The sequence below is a fragment of the Lissotriton helveticus genome, chromosome 4_1 (genome assembly GCF_964261635.1).
Source record: "Lissotriton helveticus chromosome 4_1, aLisHel1.1, whole genome shotgun sequence".
NCBI classification, from domain to species: domain Eukaryota; kingdom Metazoa; phylum Chordata; class Amphibia; order Caudata; family Salamandridae; genus Lissotriton; species Lissotriton helveticus.
In genome coordinates, this window is record NC_136063.1 from 1389893617 (window position 1) to 1389919417 (window position 25801).

At 44.0% G+C, this 25801-nt stretch overlaps 1 protein-coding gene across 1 annotated transcript in view; it reads right to left on the reverse strand.

Moving 5' to 3' along the window:
- Nucleotides 1-25801, reverse strand: part of CDKAL1 (CDKAL1 threonylcarbamoyladenosine tRNA methylthiotransferase) — a 2471408-nt gene that overhangs the window by 375007 nt on the left and 2070600 nt on the right. The window lies entirely within an intron of this gene.

Here is a 25801-nt window from a genome sequence, read left to right on the forward strand (position 1 = left end):
GGTGCTGGAATAATTTTTAGAGTGGGGGTGCTGCCATTAATATTATATCACTGAACTCATCTGGACAATGAAAAATCCAAGCATTATTCAAAAAACAATTGAAGCAAATGTGCCACACCAATTCAGCAGGTGGGTGTGTGGTGGTGGCGATTTTGCAGCACTGGTGTGGTAGGTAGTACACTGTCATTTGCAGGCAGCACATTTTCCAGTGAATCAACTAGAAACTTGGGCAGACATGCAGTTTTACTTGTAAAACTATATAATGCAAAAACAATATTGCGTGGAAATTGGGTTTTAGTGAATATTTGTCATATGCGCGCATCACCAAGTAAAGTGCCTTTCTTTGTTTTGATCCTATTAACCGCTACCGCGTTTTCCCGCTGTGCGCTGATTTTTGAAAAACGTGCGGTTTGTGACAAAGCCAGCTCGTCATCCGCGTAGCGCAGGTAACGCCCATGACGAGCTGGCTTTGTCATCAGCGCGGAAGGGGTTAAACTATTTGTTTTCACCACACTTCGGAATTTAAAAAAGAGCTCCATTTGTGCTTTCCTAATTGCTGCTGTAATTTGAAATGTGTGTACAGTTCATTAAACGTATGTTAGGTAAAAAAAAACAGACATAGGACAGCTTTTCGTTTCCTGTACCCCAGCAAGATTGTCATCTAGATCACTTTCACAAAATCCTCTCACTTTGCAGTTAAACAAATAAAAATACCCTCCAGTTTCCCAATCAACAGTGATTTGCCAAAAGACATAGCCTAACATTTCACCTTTGTCTCTGAAGGCACAGCAAATGTGACAAGGTAAACACAAAATGTAAAGGCATCTTTATTGCTCATTCACCTTCACGATTATTTGTGGGGGTCCTGCAGGAGCCCTACTTCCAGCGCCTGTCTGTGGATTCTAATATAGGTTTTAACAACATGAAATTTAAGAAACTTTCTTTAAATAAGGAGGTATTTAAAGTTGATGAGTAGTTTGTAATATGACTTTATCACACAGTGCCTGGTTCTGCCATTTATTAATGCATGGAGGAGACAGAGATATAAATGTGAATATATTTGTTTTTGTACGAGAATTCTTTGTGCGTCTAAGAGGGCGAGGATTTGTCTGGCACCTTACGAGTGTCTTTGCTAATTTGGAAGCTTCATGATCCGATCAGAAACTGTTGAAAATCAAACCAATAAAATCCTTCGGATCAAGCACCTTAGAGAACCGGCCCCCCCTGACTAGTTCTTTCCTAGAGAGAAAGACATAAAGGAATTGCTACCTTTTGCATGGAAAGACTTCGAGAGCAGGATTCATTCAACCCATTTTCGTGTATGGACTCATGACCATATTCCATCACTTGAAGGACCCCCCATGTAGACTGAAAAATGCCCCAAAGAGCCAACCTCTCCCAATAACCATGCTTCACCTAAGCAGAGATTTATCTGCAGATGGGGACAACATCAAGCTAATAACTATATAGCTTGGTGGTGCTATGAGGTTCAGGGCAGTTCAGCTTCCAGCACTCATCTACTACCACCAACTGAATTCACAATGACAACCACCCAGCTGACACTGACTGCTCGGTGACATTAAGAATGAAACTCAGACCCTGTCAGTATCCTTTGAACTTTATCAATCGTTCTTCTGACAGATGGAAGAGGACATGCCGCTACAGAGACAGCCTAATTCATGTTCACACGAAAGCAAAACATAATCCTCGTAGGTACGCCTACGTCCAGTCGGCACCCGGGGCTCCCTCAACACGCTGGTGGCAGTCTTGGTGCACAGTTAGCCTAGAGGATATTTCAGACAGTGAACATGATTATGTTTCAATGGCTGCAGCAATACTGGAAGTAAAAATGACGAACTGCCCATCCACTAGCATAATATCTTCATCAAGTCAACATCTTGAAACAAAGTACATCTGTTGGCAGAGTAGGCCTGGAACTGCAGACACGAGGGTTAGACTATCCTGAACCCCTTCTAGGATTTCTTTTATTCCTGATGGGCGGCAGGTCTGCTAGGACAGCATTACCAGCAGTTCCATGGCAAAAGACGACTACGACCTAGCAAAATGGCAGACTATGTCTGAAAGCCAACAAACTTATATTTTTCAGGCTGCTTGTTGGCAGAGCAATTCCCCCCCTCCTTCCCCCCCAAAACATAAACCTGCCTCTCTTGCTGATAGCAACTTTCATTATGTAACTTAGCCTCTGCACTTTATAAAGTAAGAGAACCTTGGTGCTTATGTATTGTAACGTTTCTCATTGAAAGTGCTCTCTCACCCATTCGGGCTTTGTTGCTATATAAAACTGCAAAAATAAACACAAAGAAAGCCTCAGTGAGGTGAAGAAAGCGGAGATGGACCAGGCGTCTATTAATGGCACTCACACACAATTTGGGAAAACCTTTCGAACCCGAGCAAGTTCATTTCCCACACAGTAGCTAATATTCCACAGCGACTCACCTTAGTTAATAAGAAATGAATAAGAAGAAGTATGTGGGACAACTACTCGAACATGACATTTGAGAATCTGCAGGAGCCAGGTACCAAAACACAACCAGACAGGGCAACATAAGAGCCAAAGCATATCTGAATTGTCCTTAGGGAGAAGAACACGCTCCTTGGTAGACTATATTGGTAAGTCTATTCAATGGCATAGCTGACTCGAGAAGACTGACTTGTAATCCAACAACACGCTTATGTAGCACAACGGTGGCACTGCAGAGGAAGAGAGCACCCAACAAAAAAAGAAATCTCCGATTAACTCCCTGTCACTCACCCTAATTTTGAGCTACTTCCATGCACCGAGTCATGAATAGGTTTCAGAGCCCCCCTAATAGCAAGTAATGTTCCTGAGCAGCATCTCTAACGTCAAACCTTAAGAGCAATGAGAGAGCAATGAGACGCTGCTAGTGCTAGGTACAACCCATGGCCATCTACAGTGTCAGCTGATGGCTGGACAGAGACTAAAAGGATAAGTAAAGGCCTGAGTCCTCTGGGACTAAAACAGGCGACGTGTTCCGACAGGGTAGTCAAGAACAATATTTAACAATTACACTTTTCTATAATCATTGCCCAGCCCCAGGTAATATACTATAGCGAGAACCTATAAAGGAAAGATCACACTCTATTTTTCATCTATAAAAGAGAGTGCTCTTCATGGTATGCATGCCGCCGCGTCCCTACCTTTGAAAAGATGTGAACCAGAGTCCCTAGAGTCGAAGAGAGCGCTTATTTCTAAGTGGGTGAATTCATGAAAAGGAGATCCTTGCAACTGGGAAGGTTACTGGCTTCACCAGCAATCATCCTAGTGGTGTTACCATCACCTGCCTAAAAAACACTCAACAACTTTACAGTGAAAAGGGCCATTTATGACTTTAACACCACAAATCGCACATCAGAACATTTACCACAGACAAAATAAAAGCAATCCCTTCCTCCGACTTCATTCTTATGAACATTAATCCATGTAGGTTGCATTGCTGTGGCCCCGAGCCACATCCGAATCTTGCTACGTTTGCCTCTGATGGAGAACACTGCATCCGGATTGATTTTTGAGGAAGCAGCCATAGACAAATCAGTTAACAACATCCAGCAGTCACTTGCTATTTAAACCGTGATGAACTGCGATCGATGTTCAGGTAAACAATGCTGTCAGCCTTTAAAACAGTGTTGTGCTTTTTTTTGGGGGGGGGCGGGAGCGGGGTCGTGGCATGACTGGCAGGCACAGGCTGACTTCTGGGTGCACATAATGTAGTATAGTGGTTACAAAGATATTCCATAAAACATAATCCATACCTGTGAAAGCAGCTTTATTTCACACTGCACTTATATGTTTTTTAATTTTTATTTAATGTTTCAGTGATTGGCACATTCCAAACGCAAACATGGCGTATTATTTTGGTCAGCCAGCACTGGCTGGAGTGGTAACCAGTGGCGGCTGCCCGTTAAAAAAATAGAATGGGGCGCGATGCCGCCAAACTCAACATAAATGCTGCCCTTCTCCCCAGCGTTCTACGAGCAGGAATTTAAGGACTACATTTCTGCTCAGTGGAACGCGTATCCAACCAATCCTGCAGCTGCTCTCACCGTGAGAGCAGTTCCAGTATTGGTGGGAGCAGCTAACCCAGCGCTCACTTTGAGGCTGATGTCCTGTGCCAGCAATCCCCCGGCTGTTTGACGGCCAAGGGATTGCTGGGTCTACAGTGCGCATGTTGGCTGGCCGCAGGTAGCCAGCGGGACAACCCGACATGCGCACTGAAAGGGGCAGCAGTAATCCTGCAATAGCAGGATTCCGTCCCCCCTGCCTCACGCTCGTGCTGTATATAGCACAAGTGAGAGGCAAAATAAAAAAGCAGTAATATGCCATTTTATTTATGTGTCTTTCCCTGCTGTGCTTGCAGCAAGCTGGGCGACGCTCCTCCTCTCTTGTGGATGAGCCGCCGCAGGTGGTATCCCAAGGCCCTCTGGTGCTTGGTGAAGAGGTTCTGTGAAATACTTCTGAACCCGTTTTGGACGCCACATTCTGAGCCAGCGGAGCTTCCTCACATTCTTGCAAGTGGAATTTATTCAGGTTTGGTATACGGCATCTAAAAAGTGTTGGCTTTTATTTAGCCTAATGGTCTAGAGTTGTTCTATTCAATAGCACACATTCTCTGTAAGCTCTCTCCTAGTTGCAAGGAGAAACCTTGCACTTTTGTTTGCTGAAGGAGCATCTCAACCACAAAATGCTGGGCAAAGAAGAGTGTGATGTGGGGGGTGCCTACGAGTGCTTGCTGTTTTGTTGGAACCATAGTAAAGAAATCAGGCGTGACAAGAAAGGGTTTGGACACAACATTTGGAAAGTCTAAACTAGGGTGATAACTGAGGAGAGACATGAAAGAGATTAGTGCTGATGATAAAGTGGAGGAAGATTGCTTGGAATGGGCCGCAATGCTAAAGGAGGTGGTGGCATCTGAGGTAGATGGAACCCTCTAAGACCCTAAGCATATAGTCCACATGTCCATCCACTTCAATCTCAACATAGACGCTGCACACAAACTGCAGGAGATGCATCTAGGGCAGGAGAAGCAGGTAGCTTGATATCAAACTCTAACGGGGGGGGGGGGGGGCTCAGGGGGAACCATGAGATGACACCAGGGGGATTCTTTCTTTAATGGAAACACGAGATATGAAAGGAGGAAAAGGGGTGAAGTACGGGACTACAGATAAGACTATCACCTGCCTGATGTGAACAGGACCATAATGGTTCCTAAATATCATATTGTATAATGTAACTGTATGAGCTCTGCTAAAGAAGATTCTGATACACGCCCCTCTGTCACTGGTCCAGCAAGGAAATAAAGTTTTTTGGGTTTTTTTTTTTTAAAAGAAAGAAAATATTTAACAGATCTACATAATATGCATTCATGATAAATAGAAAAAATAAAGACTTGCTCTTTTACACAGATCAAACAAACTGAAGGTTACCATAATCCAGCTTCAGCATTACTAAAATTATTTTCTGCAGTAAGGACTGCTTGGTGAGATTCAAGTTACATTTAATGCCATACAATAGCTTCCCTTCAGCACATAGCTCGCATGAGGACTGCACACCATAAAGTCGCATCTAGGGGTAGCCAAATAATCGGCTTCCATTATTTTGTGGCATATTGGCCCATTTAGTGGATAGGAGCTACCGTAGGACATTATTTTCACTGGAACCATAGTGTTTACGGGTAATATTTTTCCTGGTCAGCATTTCCTGGAGTATTTTATGAAACCATAACACTTTTTGTTCTGTACATTATTTCTTCTTAAACAGTTCTTTGACTGTGGCTTAATATTTCAGATGGACACAGGTTTCACTGTCAAACATCTGAGTGTAGTGAGAGTAGGGTATCAACTGACAACATATTCAGATGTGCATAAAAAGATGTATGAGATACAGAGGGCTGTTAGTTACATCTGGGCAATCCCGACAAAAATGATGCGTTCATTAAATATGTTTTTTAACAACTTATCGCCATTAGTGAGACACAATTAAGACCTGGCTGCCATTTGGTTGATTGTCATTTGCACCTGGAAGCCTTTTTTTATAAAAAGGGCGTGCCCTTACAAAAGAACAGACAGATGTAAACATACATGTGTCCTATTTTTCCGTTATATTTAGGAATAAGTTCTCCAAGGTGCACGAGAGGACCCCTTGTTTTCAAAAATATATTGTGGAGATCCCCTAAATGCAAGAGGGAAGACTCATTTGCTACACTCACTCGTTCAGTTACAGTTATTCAAAACCCTATGGTTATAGGGACCAGTCACCAATGTTCAGAAGCTCTGCCTCCGAAAGTCATTCCAGGTCCACCAATGAAAGGAGAGTGGCTGAGGCCTGAGGGAGGATTGTGACATCGAATTACTGTGACCTAGTACATTGGGTCTTAGCCAGTGGTCCACGGACCTCTAGTAAATGCAGCAAGCGGTGTGGACGACTGTGAGCCTCAACTGACTGAAGCACTAGCACGAGAGGATGCCTTAGGAGCAACAAGAAAATATTTGTTAATGGCTATTATACTGCTGTTTCTGCACCAAGATACATTAAACGGTGCTATCTGGTAAATGGTGTCATAATATATACCACGATGCAAGCTCACACCATCAAGCGAAGAAACGTTCCAGAATGCTGATCAGAGAACTGTTCTGTTCTGTTCTATTCAAATGATGGCCATTTAAATGAGGATATAAACACATGGGATTCTGCAATCAAAACAGTCTATAATTTCTTTATAATCATAGACTTGTGACACACCCAGCCATCTATTATAAACAAATAACGCCAGAACCCAACTGAAATAACTTATTACAGGTGAGTTCTGATGTCACAATTCCTGCAGCCACAGCCTCCAGCCAAGGGGAAAGGCAGGTCAGGTCACAGAGAATAATTATTCAGCAGTTTAAAGCAGGAAACTAAACATGGCTTTTCTTTATTCTGCTCAGCTCTTATAGTTGTACAGTGACAACCAGACATGGGATATTTATGACATGTTTATTTTTTGGGACTCTTTCGAGAATTATAGAAAAGTTTGAATCTCTCGGAATATTTGAGTCCATTCCAAAACACTGTGCTTTAAAAAAAAAAAAGTTTTATTAAACTGATTCAAATATCTTCAATCAACAATTTTCTAACAGCTTTTTGATGCGTTTCATTTTGCATACACAATTCTATTTTTATTCTTTCCAATTGTAAGCATGCTCTTTGTTTCATATGAAAGAGATACGCACCAAGGATTTAAGTGGTTTATGGGAAATGTGATGGTGTGACCATGTGTTATAAGGGATAAACTACCCCCTGCCGTACATGATATGGATACAGCAAGTCACATTCAAGTTCCATAATCTTATAAAGAGACTCAGCCTTCTGCTTCATTCCTCTATATTGTCCTGGAACTCCTTGTTGACTTGCATTATCCTTATAATGTACGTGTGGGCACTTTATCCCATATGTAATAGGTGACTCGTGATGTACCCAGTTGCCTCTTAAAAAGAAATGATGTAGCCACTCAACTGTACTAACTTGTTACAGTTGAGTTCTGACATCACAATGCACAGCAATGCCAGACCCAGCAGCCGAGACAGGCAGGTCATGGAGCGCAATTAAAGTAGCTGTTTAAAGAATGAAAAAGAAACATTGATTTTCTTTCTTCTGCTGTTTGTCAAGCTGAATATTTACAAGCTAAAAGAAGACATTCAAGTGAATATGTTTATTTTTGGCACTTCTTCGGTAAATGTAGATAAGTTAGACTCATTCTGCATGTTTCTACACCTTTTGAGCTGCTGCCCCTTTAAAAAATAGGATTTGTAATAAACTAATTAAAAAACCTTTTCTGCAACAAATATTAAACAGCTATTTTTATGTGTAAACATGCTCTCTCTTTCATATGAAAAAGCTACTCACCAAGAGTTTAAGTGATTTGTGGGAAAGGTGATGGTGTGATCATGTATTATAAGGAATAAAATACCCATGCCATAGATGAGAATACTGCAAGTCGCCTCAGAGTTCCATAGTCTTATAAAGGAAGTTGGCCTTCGTCCTTGTTCCTCTATATAGTCATGGAATCCTTAGTGGTTTACAATATACTCATAAAATAAGGCAGGGGGTACTTTAGCCTATATATAATGGACTCCTGATAACATGATAAAGGTGGGCACTAGGTAACACGTGTGTTTGACCACAAGAGATGAGCTAAAGAATTGCCACACGTTGTTTAGAGGCAAGGAGCTATTGTTACTGACAAAACAACAATAGGATGGCATATTCTTGCTAAATTAGGCACAAGGGCTGTGGCAGGAAATATCTTTAACTTAAGACCTTTTATGTAACAATACTATAGCTTGATACTTAGAAATTGACAAAACTTGTCAAATCTGCCTATTGATTTAGGCAAGAGGATCTGGTCAAAAAACACACTGCAGGAAAAAAACATTATATTGAAGCAAAATATGCATGTGCATGGAAGAGGAATTTTTCAAATCTGAGGCCCGCGAAACTAAGAGTTAAGGTGCTTTGTTAAAGTGGAGAACTATTTTGAGTACGGAATTAAGCTAATTTGAAGACTATACCTCATTTGGGGTGGCTAGTCTTATATCTCAATAGATGAATATCCATACTTAAGGACTCCGAAATTCAAAACAAAGACGACTGTTTGCAGTGGTACAAAGAGCCAAGAAAAATGCCAAGACCCGTAGTCACATGAACTGTCCCAAGAAGACTTTATTCACTTCTGCTTGATCTACCTTCACTACAGCAAACTGCAAATGAAAGAACAGCGCCATTCTTGGAACGGGTCGTAATCGCAGACACAAGGACTGCAATCATTACTTGATATATGATTCAGAAATCATGTGACAAAATAATGGTGCTGGGGTACTAACTCCCCTAGTCCCCACAATTGGTTTTAATACCAAGTGTCATTTCTAGCGAATAAAAGGGTTGCTTAGGATGTCACATTGATTTTTTGTACATTTAGATCACGGGTCTGCTCTTAATTAGAAGTGCCCCCTCTGACGACAGGTGAAGGTCCCCCTGACGCCAGGTGAACACCCGCCTCCCATCAAACCGGGTTTTGGAGAGCGTGGGTTGTCCTATGATTAAGCATGACACCTGGTGGTGTGTGAGGACATCCTATCCCATTTGTGTGTGTCCAACTACTGACATTATGTTGAGTAGAACTATGAGGGATACATAATCAGCAAACTAAACAAAATCTCAGGTAGCTCTTTTTGTGGGCTGTTGATCATAGTATGCAGTAAAATTCAATTCAAAATTAAGTACAAAACGATGGCAACGCTTCAATGAAGACTAGACAATGAACTTAAAAAGTAACCGGTGTAAGACGCCACAAAAAAGTAGACAGGGTACAGTGGCAACACTTAAATCTTGGGAAAGTGACTTTAAATGCACTTGATATAACCATCAGTGATACCTGCTTGTCTCCCTCCCTCTGCCTTTTTTCCATCAATATTTTCCCTCTAGTAGCCTCTTTCGGTTGTAACATTGCTTTGTCTTCACAATATAATCCTCTTAGCCCTTTAAACCTTGTCTATTTTAATAAAAGCTTCAGATTTTATTGTATTTTTCCTGTGTATTGTGTGTGATTTCTTCCTCGTATGTGTTCGGATTTGTATTGGGCACAAAACTTTCGATACATTTGAACACATGGGGCCTATTTTGCTGCAACATCAGGGTTGAAAATAGGAGTTCTTATTTTGGAAGTTGCTGTAGTAGGTTTGTGATTTTGGTCATTGGGACAACGAGAATTGACAAGTACTGGTCTTATGATATGAGAAAGCTACAACTACAAGGTGTTTTTTTTGGGACACGTCAGTCTTGTCTATAGTTTGTTGCTAGTCTTGTCATATCTCACAAAGAAAATAAAACATCTACATTATGAGGACATTCACTGTACGAAAAGGAAAGATATGTGGACAACATTTTGTACACAGTCACAGATGTGGTCTGCTTTGTGATACACTTCAGAAGGCGGCTGTTGAATGGGAATAAACTAAATATGAAGCGATCGGAGAGAGGCATTGAAGAGCAGACGGCAGCAAGACACAAATGCTTCCATTATGGAAGCTTACTCGAGAGTGCATTAGTGCAAGGCCGTCCCTCGGTTCAGAAAATGCTCCTGGCCTCCTCCTTTCAACAACTGCTTTGAAGACACAACAAAGGACAGGACAATTAGCTTTATGTATCCATGCTCTCTGTCAAATAGTTTCGGAAAGTGAAGAAATAAAAAATGTATACTAACAGCAGCACGTTTGTAAACCGATACATATATTTGTTGTGAAAATATGGAAAAGGGCTGGACATCTGTGCCAAAAAGCAAAAATGAACCTATATATTTTCTAGAATCCAACAGTCACAAAACTTCACACGAGGGATAGGCAATAATCCAAATACAAGGCTGGTTTTCAAACATAACTCTTCAAAGCATAGCCTCTGCTGTGGAGTATAAAGCGATTCAATCAACGTGTAGCAGGTAACAATGTTTTGACAATAGCGAGGCAGCGTTCAGATCTAACACAATGCCTGCTGTGGGAATTAGCAGGAATAAAAGTGTGATTTTCGTCTTTGCAGCTTCACAAGTAATTGATATAAAGCTGATGTACTCTTTGTGTATGTCTCCACAATAACAGAAAGAACCGAAGTGGATATGTCTCATCTGGGGGCAGAGGGGGGTTCGTGTTCTTGTGAAGTGTCAAAGTTTGCGATTAGATCGTTTGCAGGCTGAAACGGTCTCTTGTAAAAGTTTGATTTTAGTCATTCCTTCCTAATGTTTGCAGTGTTGTGGAGCACAGACATGAACGCCAGGGTATTAGGGCTCTTTACAAGAGAACCGGATTACAAGAGATCAAGAACCTCAGGGTGTTGGGCCATTGCCGGGATTCCAACCTTGTTCTCCAGCTCCAAAGTCCACAGTTCTAGGATCTAGGCCGCATCTACATTGCCACGAGGCCCGTCTTTCTGGTCACAGTCCTTCCCCCCCCCAAGGAGAACCAGACCCTGAAGACAAAAGTATGTTGTTTTCTGTTGCAGTTCGCTTTTTGCTGTGGTGTGCCAGGACTGTGTTCACCTTTTATGGACTGATTTTAGATGTTATAAGTGTTTTGAGCACGGTGAAGCGGATCAACTCTCACATTGCATGTGCTCTACCCCAGTTGTTTGCATACCTTTCCAGTGAGGCCCTGGGAGGTTGGCGCATGGAAATTGTCATATGTGGGCTACAGTGTGGGTTTACAAGACCCAAATATATGACTAAACGGAATGGTGTAAGGAAACTCCATAGTGTCCTGGCTGGCTCCAGTTTTAAGTTACTGTGTAACTAATTGCATAGAAAGGGGTTCTGTTAAGTAGAAAAACACCTTTTTTTACACTGGCTTCGTCACCACTAAGGAACCCCGATAAGCAGGGCCACTGGAATTAGGAGGTAGGGGAGTGGTAAATTATGCTGCAGAGTTGACTAAATTATGAGGCAAGAAGAGCACATTATGTGGCATACGGCAGCACGTATTTTGATAGTATAACTTCCTTACGTTGTCTTTTTACTCATGGTAATACTGTCTGGGGAACGATTCCACCTCTTTAGTACCAGTTTAACAGCCATATATAATAATAAACAACTGAAAGATTTCCAGTAAATCTTTACGAAGGGCCTCCCATTGTGCGTGAACACAGGTTGCAACATTTCTAGTGACTTTTGACCCATTTAAGCGTAATATCTATATATTTTTTTCGATAATGGAAATAATGCAGCAGATGATGGATGGGGCAAATGCAGCAGCAGAATAACATAATTCCAGTAGCCCTGCCTATAAGGCCAGAGGTGGGGTCTTTCATGTGTAAAAGTGTTACAGGCTAGATAGTAAAGAAACATGCTCCCATAATCACAAGATACCAGTGGCTGTTTGTCACTGTAGGCAGAGTTACACTTGGGCCGGCAACCATAAAAAGTTGAAAGAGTTGATAAGTAGACTTTAACAGTGCCAAAAGCAAGTCCTTGCACGACTAGAGAGAGGACAACAAAACACTTCAGACAACTTTGTTTGTAACGGGACCCTTTGTCTAGTGCTAAATAAGTCCAAACGATTGTCGTACACTGATTTTGTGGAAGGACACCATCCTGCCAAGATGACATCAATGACATCTGAGAAGTTTGAAGGAGATCAACAGCTGTCACTCAGTCGCCAAGCATGGAGATGCAAATTATGAAGGCTCAAGCACAGTACCCTGCCCTGCTGCTGCGACCGAAGATACTCCCAAAAGTTGAATCAGAGGACAGATGCTCCTGCCCAGGAGTTCTGGTTTACATAATCTGCTGGCCCAATCTGGTGTCAATAGCATGACTTGGGCCCATCACTTCTGATCTTTTTTTTAGAATTCAGGCCAGGAAAGGTAGTGGCGAGAAAGAATACAGGAGTCCCAAGCTACACTCTAGACGGAAGGCATCTGCGCAAGGGAGTGGCTTTGGAAACTCCAATGCACAAGAGTCAACACTGTGCATTCTCAGCGGTGGCAAAGAAATCAAGCCAGGGTTCTCTCCATTGCTGTTGCCACCTCCAGGTGTAACTGTAATTCGTGAACCATCAATCGCCAGCTACTGAGTTAGTCTGCCTTGGTGTTTAAAGATCTTTCCTGGGGATTTACCACCAAAGATTTTCCTTGGCGGTCCAACCACTTTCATAGGCGCAGAGCCCTCAGACACGGGACCCAAGACCTCACCGACCCGGTGTCAGTACCACATGGGGGTAGTGCTGTCCATGGGCATCTGCACCAGCACTCCTCTGATGGTAGGTAGGAAGGAAGGCTAAGTAAATTTCCGTCAACTCCAAAAGATTGAGATGGAGTTGAGTCTCCACCGGAGACCATAGGCTTCTGATCTCCACCTCTCCCCAATGGCCTCCCCAACCCAGTAGTTATTCACTGATCCATCCATGACCACTATCAGCTCTGGGTGTGCTATGGAGAGGAGCCTGCCACTGACCGAATCGCAGGCCAGTAGCCACCACTGCAGAGCTTTTGAATTCTCCTCTGAAATCTAGATACAATCCGCTGTATTCCACTGCTGCTGTGCCCACTGAGATTTTGGGTCCCAGAGCCTGAATGTGCCACTTGTTATGTGTGGTCAGCAGGATCCAGGAGGTCAACAACCCCATGACCCTCAAAGCCATCTGCACTGGGATCCCGGACCAAGGCTGAAACATCAGGATGGCAGCCTGAATGTCCTCTGCTTTAAGCTGTGGGGGAAAGCATGAAACTGCACCATATACATAATGACTCAGATGAACTGGAGTGTTTGCGAAGGAATCAGGAGTGACTCCAGCACATTGATAGTGAACGCTAGCAATGTTAGTAAGCTGGCCATTGTCTGGAGGTGCTTGGCAACTGCCTGGGGTGAGCTCGCCTTCATCAGCCAGTCGTTGAGGGAGGTCGAAGAAAGGTACCCCTGACCTCCGAAGGTGTGCTGCGACCTCATCCATCACTTTCTTGAACACCCTAGGGGCACTAGTGAATGCCTCCGACAATGTAGCTGTAGGCGAGCAAGGGGACTAAGCTGTACATTGTTCCTGCTGTCCGAGTGTGGTCTCTGAGAATCAGGGTCGCGGTTACAAAAGGTCTGGGGGAGGGGTCTGCCTTTGTCGAAATGGAAAGCCTTAACCGTCTCCACTGAGAGGGTGAAATTGGAACATGCTGTGTCTCTCCTCTCCTTAAACCAGTCTAAGTCCGAGTCTGCTTTCTCACCAAAAACCCGGGAGCAGTCAAATGGCATGTCCATTAAGGATGCCTGGACATCACCTGAGAAACACATAGATCTCACCTAGGTGTAGTATCCAAGGGCCACAGTAGCACCCACAACATGATCTATGTAGTCAGCCGCGTCCAATCCAGAATGTATGACAAACTTTGCAGCATCGTGATCATCTTGAATAGCCTGGGTAAGGGTCTTCTGAAAATCGACTGGAACAGCCAGTAAAACTTGTGCCATGGTATCCCAAAAAACTAAAAGGGGTTTGGCCCGTAATCAGTAAGGCTAGACCTATTTAATAGCTAAGAACAACACAAATGCCAATACTGATATCTCTTTCACACTTTCTTCAAGATCACAGCACACCTTTGATATGACCAATTGTTTTATTCTTCATTTTTCATTCTGAATATTTAATCATGTGTTTTCTTCACTTTTTTTGTTTTTTTAACAGCATTGGCATGTGTGTTGTTCTTAGCTATGGATCCCAAAGGGCATGGGAATAGGAGCCCAGAAGGCACAGCTGGTGTTCACGGACCTTAGTGCCAAGCTAGTAGAGGAGAAAATCCACTCCCAAAATGTCTATTCTGTTTGATTCACAATCAGTTGAAATGGTAGGGAAATCATTTGGAATGACACTGCGGGTGGTTACATGCACAACTAGGGCTCTCTGGTGTCAAGTGCTGAGTAAGAAAGGCAAGGTCGCCTGGTGCAGGACGATGGTGACGAGCGACCCACCTGTTCTCTTAACAGGCGGACATGAACATGGGTTTGACCATGTGCCAGACAAGGTACCTGTGAAGACCTTGTTAAATGGCAAAAGGGGCTCTGTGGCAGCCTGACCATGTTGAAGCACTTCAGTCAATACATTAGACTTTACTTCCATGGTGGAGAGCTGTAAATCTAAAACTGTTGTTAAGATTTGCATGATGGTGGTGAAAAAGGCCCTTTCCTCTTTGGCAGAGACTTTTCCACATCATACAGGGTAGCATAGTCATCCTCTTCATCATAGTTATCATTGTCTGACTCCATGTCAAAAAGAATGTGTAAGGTTTGTCTCCCACTATGTGGTAAGGGCAAGGTATCCAAGTCAGAAGGATTCCCTAGTGTCTGTGTGCAGGGCGGAGCTGCACGCAGCTTTGCTCATGGTGGATTCTGCTTGGAATCGGATATCATGATCAGTTCAACATCCTTCTCCGGCGTTGATACTGGCATTGATATGAAAGGAACCGACGGAGGGGATGGTGCCAGAACAAAAGTCAGCATCTGAGCTGGTGCTGAATCTGATGTGGGTTCAAGGAGCACAGACTATGCAGATGGCGGATCTGCATGCAGAAGTCAGAATGGAGGCTCCTGCAGAACCTTGGGGTCTTGAAGGAGCACCAGAGGGCGCCAGTAAAGTGCCAAATATGTTCAGCAAGGCCTCTCTGAAGGTCTCTATTTGCTGCGATGTCTCAGACGGACCGGGGAATTCAGGGTGTGCTGGAACAAAACTCTGAATCAACTCAGATGGAGAGATCAGGAGGTAGACTGGGACACCCTCCACCCCTCTCTCGAGTAAGAAACTTTCACTGACTTCTCGTGCTGTTTCTTGAACTTACCCGAAATCTTTAACTCAGACGATGATCTGCCATGTGGACAACTTTGACAGTGGGAATGGAACCTTAATTTAGACTTTGACCGATCACAGTGTGCAATCTTCTTGTATTTGCTGACCTAAAGTTTGGTCTGTAGATCCCGTATATCCTTTGGGTTCATATCAGCATAGGTGTTTCAGGCCGTGGAGTTGTGTTCCTACTCCAGTCATCATAAACATATTTTGTGCAGGTCTACCACTCACATTGTCTGTGACAGTCCATACACTGTTTAAACCCTGTTGTTTAGGGGATGACATTTTCCCTTTCACACTGGCATAACTTTGAGAAGACTAGAACAGTCAAAAGACCAAGAAGAAGCTCCGCATCTGAGTCTAAATTAAAAGAACTAATGTCATTGTGCATGAGTGGCGTTTCTATGCGGCTCCAAATCATCACTTCCAGAGCGGAACGCCATTGTCACAGAGCTGCCCGATACCACCTGCATGCTCGCAGGAGGACTGCTTTTAAAGTTTCTGGATCAAGTTTGACACATGGGGGAATATGAACAAGGTGAGAAATTAGTAGTTATTGTGAGCCATCAGAATGTGTTTTGTTAATTTGGTAGGGTCATCCTCTCCCATACTAATACTTACTTTTTTTATATTCCCTAAAAACGTTTAGATCTTGAGAGCTTTTGTTTTACAATTGTGTTTCCATCAGGCGCCACCCACCCCACTGACTCTAAATGAGTCCCACAACCCTCCCTCTCTCTCTCACTCTGTTCTTTCGGTCTACATACGGATATTCAGAGGTCTCTTAACTGCAGCCCAATTGGCAGCTAAGTGTTTCTTCTTCCCCTAGGACACATTTGATAAGCAGCATCATGTCCTAGCCCATCTGGTGGCATCAGGGCTGTGCCTATAGGTGTTATATGCAGAGGAAATGTGAGCCAAGATGAGCCCTACTTTAGTGGGCACAGCCATCGCTTTTCCTGCGCCATTATATTGCTTCCTTTTGTCCATGTGGCCTGTAGAGGGAAATAATCAGAAGTGAATGCGCAAGAAGAGTGCAACACGCACAAATGGGTTCAGACCCTGCTGCGGTGCTGTTCTCAGTTGGTTTCAGAGTCTGGCCCAGGGCCTACAGCTTAGGCTACTGATGGTTAAAGGGTCTCTCACGCACCCTACTTGTTGTATAATGTATTTAAACATTAAATGGCAGCGTTGTTTGTCTGAACATCTGAAGGTCACATCCCCACCAAGCCATGCACCTGACCCCCACCTCTCCAACACCCTGCAATTGTGTTCTTTAGCCCGAGCTGCTACAGCTTCCAGGACACGTACAGTTCTTTAGCTGACGTTTGCTGGACAGCGACAGATAGGGTCCCAATGACAGCCTTTTAAAAAGTATTTTACAGTTCACACAGAGGGTAAAATGCATTTAAAAGCTTGCAATCCTGAATCCAATGGGGATAGAGGCGGGGGGGGGGGGGGGAGATTGGTAGATACCTGGCTACAAAGAACAAAATATTTTGTTGTCTTTTCATCTAAAATATATTGCATGCTTCATAAATTTATAATAATTACAAGCTAAAGTAGTGGTGGCAAATGTATTATTCTACTTTATAAAAGCGTGATTGGTTAATGTGATCACTGCAGATGTCCGTGTATTGTAACCAGTCAATCATAAAACTACAGCACTGGCAAAGAGTCATTCCCTATTTTATTTTTTGGACATGGTGCGAATACAATGCTCCCCCTGCCAGATATAACGTTCTCTTCCCTCTCCTACTCCCAACCATCCCATCCACCCCACCTACTGGTCCCTGCATATATTTACCACCTGCTCAGAGCAGGTGTTAAATGTATGTGTTAGACCAACGGAATAGGGAATTCTGTGCGGTATTACTGACCGGAAATAATTGGTTTCAGAGAGTAACTCCCCATTCCATGGGGGGTTTCACTGTAATTGCACGATACTGGTGTGGATTTACTGCATGTAAAAAAGTAAATATGCATGTAAATTTACAAGTGGTAAAGCCGCCTCAGTACCATGCAACTCCTAATGAGGGAGTAAGCGTTTAAGATAACACTAGCGCGTTAAAAATACATTTTTTAATAATACGATTTTCATCAATTAGGAGTAAATACTACAGAACTCAACTGATAACACCCTTACATTACCTCTCAAAAAGAATAAATCTTTGTCACCATGAAGCCTCAAATAACTCCATCATCAAAACCATATACTGGCTCCCAAGCAGCTAGAACAAAAGTAGGGTTTCCCATGAGTGACTGAATGACTGAAGCAAGGGGCTCCTTTCCATACCTTTTTTTGGTTGTTCCAAACACGGCGTCATGTTCAATAAGTGCCTGTGGTTTCAGAACACCGCTAGAATCCGATCCGTCTGGTTCTGGAACCGCACATGTTAAAGCCTAGGTAACTGCCTCATCACCAGTTTTGAGTTCACACCTCATGGGCAGGCATCTTAAAGCAGATTGTGGCACTTGATATTAGGTACCCCCGAGGGCGTGGGTTCTCCCAGCTCCCTGGTCAGACAGATGCATAGGCACTGTCGCAAGCATCAATAGTCAGTCAATCTGCCTGATCGCTTTTTCCATTGCATGAATATTAATTGTATCCCACAATTTGTTCAATCATTTTCCAAACAGTTTTTTAGGAGCTATATGCTCCAGAGCTAGCTAGTAAGATAGCCCAGCGAGTTAATCGCTCATTCCTGACAATGGGTGTGACTGGAGTTCACATGTTCAACTCCCAGCAGGACTAGCCCAGCCTTTCATCCTTCACGGTTGACAGACTGGATACCACTATTTGGGATAATAGTAACATCAATAATGTTCAGCAATTACAAATAGCAACAGCCGCGGCCCGAGCAGGTTAGGGCGATGGGGTGGTGGGGCCAGGTGGGGGGGATTTTGATAGACGATGATGAGGGAAAATTAATTAGTAGTTTAATTTTCCCTAGTTATTGTCCGTCGAAACCCCCACACCCGGTCCCACCGCTCTTACCTGCACAGGCTGTGGCTGAATAACTAATTGTGACATTCAGCACATTACATAAAAGTCTCACAGCTTAGAAAGTACTGTTCTTTGTCCTGAACTAGATCTGCAAGTGATGGCAGTGGCGTAGCATGGGCAGGCAAACAGGGGCAGTTGCCCGGGGCGCAAAATTCTCAGGGGCATACTTAGGGGCGCAGGGGCATTCTTAGGGGCACAATTTTTTTTTAAAATACATGCCGTGCCCCAGCAACCCTCATTACACCGCGGGGTTATAGTATTGCACGCTGGCAGGTTTGCCTCTGCTTCCTTCATCTGAAGGTTATTGCCAGGCTGGGACGGGTATTGTTGAATAGGATGATGCTATGCATTTGTAGCACTTCCGATCTCTGCATCCAGTGTGGTCCTATCCGGCCATGAACATATGAGGGCAGTTGTGTTGCTGTTTTGTGTTGCGATACTTCAAAAATAGTTCTGGTGTAAAGCACAGCTTAATGTGTTTCAGGCTGCTATACAGAAACTCTAATTGGGCCCCCACTGTAAGGAAATATTCTCGCCAATGATTTCCTAGACTATACCCTAGAAACGTTTGATGTCTCAGGTGGAGAATGGTGGAAGACACAGTGTAGGTCACTATCCATTGAATTAGGCCTGTGACCATTCTTGTAGGTTTCAGGCACAGCCTTGGCTATCAAGCTGCCCAACACTTGGCCAATGTGAGTGATTCAAGACAGATCTACAAAGACTGCCAGCCTTATGGCAGAACAATGCAAATGCCGGTAATATGTCAGCCTGATCTGGTAGGATTGTTCTCAACTTTGCCTTTAGGCAACAAAGATAGCCTCCATCATATGGCTTTCCCAATCCCAGTGGTCCCAAATATCAGGAAACGAAACGCGATAGAGACATATCAAATGAAGATGATGCTGTTCCGGGGCCAGCACAGCAGCAGGAAAGTTCCCAATGCAGTCAGGATCCTCGCTTTAGGTCTGGCTTAGGAGCACAGCTGTAGGAATGACCCATTGTTATCAGTTCTTCAACATATACTTAGAATGGGCTTTTTATCCAACCCACAGGAGTATTGCCCTCTCACCTCACGAGATTGGCTGGTTGGTTTATCATTCCACCTCCTACGAAATGGTTGCATTGCAATACAATATTGTAAATTGTGAAAGCACACTGAATCAGCACACATTAAACTGCTTTTCTCGTAGATTCACTCTATAGGGAAAGCCACGTTGTTTTGTTTCGTTTTGTCACTGCAGCATGCTTTTAAAAAATATTTTAGTACTCAAAATGTAAGCAAGTAGCAATTAAAGATCTTCTTTAAAACAACGTTGCCGGATTGGCATTAGTTCGGCGAATCTGGGGACCTTTTTTGAAAACTGCCTGACATTGAGACCTGTCCAGCTATGTGCGGCCACACAGGCCTACATAAAAGGATGATATAGTTTTACCAAGAACATTAAAGTATTTCCAGCATACTTAATCCTTGCCGTCCCTCCTCCACAACTTGCAAGAAACTCTTGCAGCTGCTTGTAAGTTACTCTAGCTAGAGGCACTCCAGACCTGTAGAGAAGGAGGGGCCTGAAGGGCAACATTGTAGATTTATTACATTGCAAACAATGAAATGATTCACCTAACTGTTGTAGGTCCTTTATAATCGTGTTTGACATATTAATATCATTCAGCAGAATATGGCTGAATATTATGCACGTCCCACTTACTTATTAACCTTCAAAGACTCTCATACCTGCTTCCATCTCTCCTCCTCAGACAAGCAGATACTCGGGCAGCACAAAAGAATGCCAGGCAGGTGCATCCAGGGAGCAGGGAAACATCACTCCGCAGGCAAGCCAACTCCTTATGATAATTTATGAAAGGCCCTAAACTCAAGATCAAAAGGGAATAATGCACTGCCGAATTTATATTCAATTCTGCATGGCATGATGACTAATTTGCAGAGGAGTGTCTAAATCTTCACAAGTGCAGCCAACACCATTTGAGGAGACTTTGATATGATGCCACAAAGGATATGAGCAGGAAGGCAGCAGGAGCTACAAATGGCCAGGCTCCATTAAGAGGCCTAATAAAAGGATAATGGAATTTCCGTGCCGGTGAATAAAGACGTGAACAGGGCCGGAGACTTCAGACAAGGGGAGGAGCATGGCGGCATTTGAAGTGTCAGCTGCTTCTTATCCGTTTTACTCCGTCTTCTCTTGCATTCTGATCTGACAGAGGGTGTGTGAAACTTATTTTACTGTGCTGTCAAAGCCCACGAAAGACATTAAATTGAAAGAAGAGCATAAAACCGGATGTATTTTATGTTTAAATCCAAGCCATTTGTGTTGCACCTCTAGAACGTCTTGTATTGTCTGCACACCGCCAGCAGCTTGGAGAACCTCAAAAACCCTCCTCGTCACGGGTGGTAGGCGCTATATGAATGCAAGTTAAACCTACAAAGAAGAGGACGTGTGATGTTTGCTAGGCCGGAAGCACCGGTGCCTCAGGGAGCATGCATGTAAGATGATACCATGAACGTTTGCAAGACTGACATATTTTAATCTGTACGTTTCTGCGCCTCGACCCATAGAAATGCTACGTTTAAAAGACTCTTTTAACTGGCTGCTGACAACGGGTGTGACCGAAAGGTCACAAGCTCAAATCCGAGAGAGGCCAACTTAGACTTTCTTCCTTCCAAGATCATTAAAAACAGTATAATGAGTGATTATGAGGCTTATATGTTTTTACCCCCCAAAAACCTATTTCCCCTCCATTTTTTTTTGCTGAACGTACAAGCTTTAATAGCGTTTTTGACAACTCTGGTATAACCCTACCCCTTTCTTCAACCCATTTTGTAGATGCCTCAAGTTGTGGATGATATTGGTAAATTCTGGAGGGAGAGAGAGTTCTTTTATTTAATCCTGCATTTTCTTTGGCCGTGGAGGACCAGGTCTAACGGTTGATACACAGCAATGAAAACCCCACCAAAGACCCTTCAACTCTAAGACTGCAACTCTCAAACGCTAAGGTTTGCATCACAACTCAAGTTTTTAATTTCTTACAATCACCTGGTGGCCCTTTTCTAAAGCACTAAAATACCTTTACATGGCCTACGTGGTGCTTCTGATCTACATTTTTTGTAGCTATGATCATTTAGAGTGGTTTAGCCACCTAGCACTCCACCCAATGCCCTGTCCGAGGAAGGATAGAGAGCTGTATCTGGGAAGCAACAGTGTGACATTCCAAGCTCCTGTTCGTCTCACTGCCTATCAACCCTCTCTGGTCATTGTCTAGGGCAGGATTCTCAAGAAGTGGGGCGTTTAGTTAGCTCTTCACTAGAGGTGGGCAACTCAACAAATTAACAGGGAGAGCAGAGCCAAGTGAATGCATTAATAAAAAGCGACTTGCAGAGTGCATGGCTACTCCAAGGAGTGTCATGCAGCAAATATGATAAAGACTCTTCAATAAAAAAAAAAAAAATGGTATTAACATGTAGAAACTTTGACATTAATACGTCACATTATAGTGCGGCACTGAGAAGTACCCATTTTTAGTGATAGTTTTTAAACATGAACTGAGAACCATTTCAGCCCGTGTCCCCACACTACGGACAGTGAGTGCCATTTGGGAACTAAGAGTAAAGTCCAAAGTCCACATTTGTAAAGCGCACAATCACCCGTAAGGGTCTCTAGGCGCTGGGGGGCCGTCGGGAAGATTAAGCGAGCTATTGCCCAGAGTCACATGGTGCTGGGCTTACCTGCCGCCGGAGCCGGGGATCGAACCGTGGTCCCCAGATTCCAGCGTCAGTCGCCCTGGCCGCGGCGCCACACCTCTTCCACTCATGCAGTTGTCATGTAAACCCTGTATCTGGTCCAGATCATAACCAAGCAATATAATCGATTAAATCAACACAACAGTTTTTATAAACAGTTGGTATTCTGAACGCACGGATTTTAAAGTGCTTAATACTAGATTATGATATGCGAGTTTTGGTGAAATACATGTGCACCTAAGATCACACAGTTTAATCGGGGAAGCCGTGATTTTTCCAGGCTTTCTGGTTTCACATTGTAAAAATCAGCCACTAAATGGGCATCTATTTGTCTCTACCTTTTATGTAAAACTTTGTGTTTACCTCTTCTGTGTATTTTTCCGCAGTCTTTATATAGCGTGAACTAGGCCCAACGGTACTGGAGTGCTTTACATGGGCACCAGTTACATTATATACATAAGATCGAATGAATTTTTCTCGGCACAGGGACATTGCGTGATTGTACCCAGAACCACAGAATGTTAAGCCAACGCCGAAACTCAAACCTGGTTTCCCAGTTCGTAAGTCGTCAGCTCTGGTGGTATAACCAGGCCTTTAAGTGGGCTGGGTCCTGCTGTTGCTCAGCGCCGGCAGTTTTGAAAACCAGGTGCTGAGACGGCTCTCTATCGGGCTCTCCATTTTTTCCCTCGGGGTGAAAAAAATATAAATCTTAACTCGCTGACAGTACCAGCCTCCCAAGAGACTCTCTTGTTTGCTGTTTAACGGTGATCTGAAATCCACAGGGGGCAGAAGAGGTGGAGGGCAGAACTCAGGCTCTAGATGAAACACCTATATAGTAATTTCCTGATCTGCAGTCATGGTCCACGGTCACTGGTGAGTGAAGAGAGAGCGGGAGCAGTGTGGGGCTGACAGGCAGAGGGATATGCCTACTGTTCCTCACCATGTGCGCGTAGGGTTGAATGGGTAACTCAGTTGGGTGAGACCCCGTTTATCGCGTAGAACATTGATTGGCACTCCACATTGGGCTGTCTCAGTACTCCATCCTTCCTAGGTTGATATAACTGTAAACAGCAGCATATTCAGAAGCAGCCCATTGCTTGCTGTAAATACATGGGATTATACCCTACAGCACAGGCTGCTGACATTGATGGAAAGGCAGAGGAATGGGAGGGAAGAAAAGCAGGCGGTTTGTGCTTTAATGATTACATGTGCCTTTCCCTTAAATCAGGCAGTGCTGGGAAACTGCATCTGTCTCCACGGGAGGTCGGGAGGGGGATGAGACACTGCTGCTTCAAAACTGGCCCCCAGTAACAAAAACAGCCCCCACTGGTCCAAAACCGGCCCCCACCCTTCTGGCCACCGGGGAATCACCCGGTGTCCACTACGGCCAGTCCGGCCCTGGTTGTAAGAGGGATCTTTAGGCTGAGGTATAGCCAAGAACTCGGGCAAACTAAAGCGCTTTAAGACGTCAGCGCTTTGGAAGAGCACTAGGGCTGGGGCAGAGTAAGTAACGTGTCAGGCTCATGTCTCCATTGTGCCTCATGGGTATCCATTCACATGACTGACCTCTCTATGGAGCTCTGTGGGCTGAAGCACAGTCGGGTACGATCAGGTTGGTGTTTCTATGGGGCTTAAAGGGCTGGGGCAGAGCCAGTCACATGCCTTGATTCTGATGCTTAAGGGCTTAGTTGAGTTAAGCATGCTGCCCAATGTAAAGTGCTACAATTCCTCCTCAAGGTTAGTAAGAGCTATAGAAATGTTGCAATACATTACAATGAAGCATTTCTTATTTCACAGTCTCAAACAAATTGGAGCATTTTCAATATTATTTACAACAAAGTCATAGTTGTTACTCGTTTATCTTATGCTGGTAACAACTACTGACAAAGCCAGTAGTCCTGGCATGTTTGAGGTGTAATTTCAGTTGTATTATAAATCGGAATGCAGTAACAGAAAGAGGCAGGAACATAGTTGGGCAGCACGTTATGGTAAGGACACATTTTTTAATGTACATGTTTAAGCCACTCCCCTTAATTACATTGACCCACACCCATTTGTGTGACCCTCCCCTCCCCCAGTTTTTTCATCTTACTTAAAGCCCCGGTAACATCCACATCCTGGGTAGAACAAAGGGTGGCAGGCAGAAGCCTTGTGAAAGCTCTGCTTTTTATGGGCTCGAGGTTCCAACAGGATCTTGGGCTCAGCTAGAGCCTGGCTTCAGGCTTGAACCTGTTTCGAGCTTTCAGTCACTCCCCCACCATTACTCTTTTTTTAAAATCTGTTCATTAAAGTTTTATCAATTGTAACAAACAGAAACAACAGTATCCATGTGGTTCCAACAGGCATGAATGTATTTTAACATTGGCATGTTATGACATTCATCGGTGCACATGTTACATAGGGAAACAACCTCCTCAACGCGGTCATTACACCGCGATACCTTTACAACGTTGTTGTTACAACAACCGAGTTGTTACTACGCGATGCATTTGCATTGCAAGTCTATACAACGAATTCCAACAAATGGTCTAAACAAATGAATTCCAACACGTTCCCTACTGTTGCACAAACTGGATTAGGAATAGTAAATTATACTATTCCTAAATCCAGCGCGCCCCCTAGTGGAACTCGTTGTAAAAACTTGCGATGTGAATGCATTGCGTACTAACAACGCAGTTGTTGTAACAACCGCGTTGTAATAGCACTCGATGTGAAACATCGCGTTGTAAACAGCTATATTCTTTACATTGCACTTCCAATAACCAATGCATTACTTGTGATCTTGGGGGCGCACAGTCATGAGGCGATAAGAGAGCCTCTCTCAGCTTAAAGTGCGAGATATATACTAAGGGGCTCCAGATGTTACGTCGGTAGAATCTGATAGAATGGAGAGCCCAGTACTCCTCTAGTCTTTCCTGACAGTCCCTCTGCCAACCCTTCAGGGTGGGCCTGTTGCACCTACCCTAGTGAATTTCCACTTTCCCTATAGCAATTGTTAGCATCATTGCAGTCAAGCGGTGGGCACCGGCCAGGGCATCCCTGACATGTCCCAGCAATGCCATGAGTGGCTTCCTGGGCACGGAGCTGGTAACCACCTTGTCTTTGCCATTAAAGGACAAGTCAAAATCCAGAAATTTTGGGGCACTGCCAGGCAAGGTGCATAAAGTCAGCAGCCGCATCGCGCGCCAGACCCATAGAGTGCAGTGCCGCAAAGGTGCAGTGTATGCGATGGAGGGATTTAACGTGTATGAACCTCAATCTGTAAGTGGGCGAGAACATGCTGGTTTTGGAGCAGCAGTACCAAAAAACTTCTGTCATGTTAGGCCCTATGTTCGCCTGCCACTACACAAATGCTTTGGACTTAGCCAAGGAGCTTAGTCTTGCATATTGGAGCAAGGTCTGGTGACCAGTAGGGTAGAAGAGGGGCACCCAGTATGTAATCTATAGCATGCTGAGTGGTGGGCTCATGAGGGAAGGAGCTGTGCGTGGTCCTGCTTGAGTGGCATAGTCGATAGCAAAGAAAGATATCGAGCAGTGTGCAGCGGGCTCAGCCCAGCTAGCCTTGTAAGGTTAAGAATACACCTCCTGGGTACAGAAGGCCTATTAATGTCAGACCCAGACTGCGCAGATGGCACCGCGCAAGCTCGTCCCCAGTC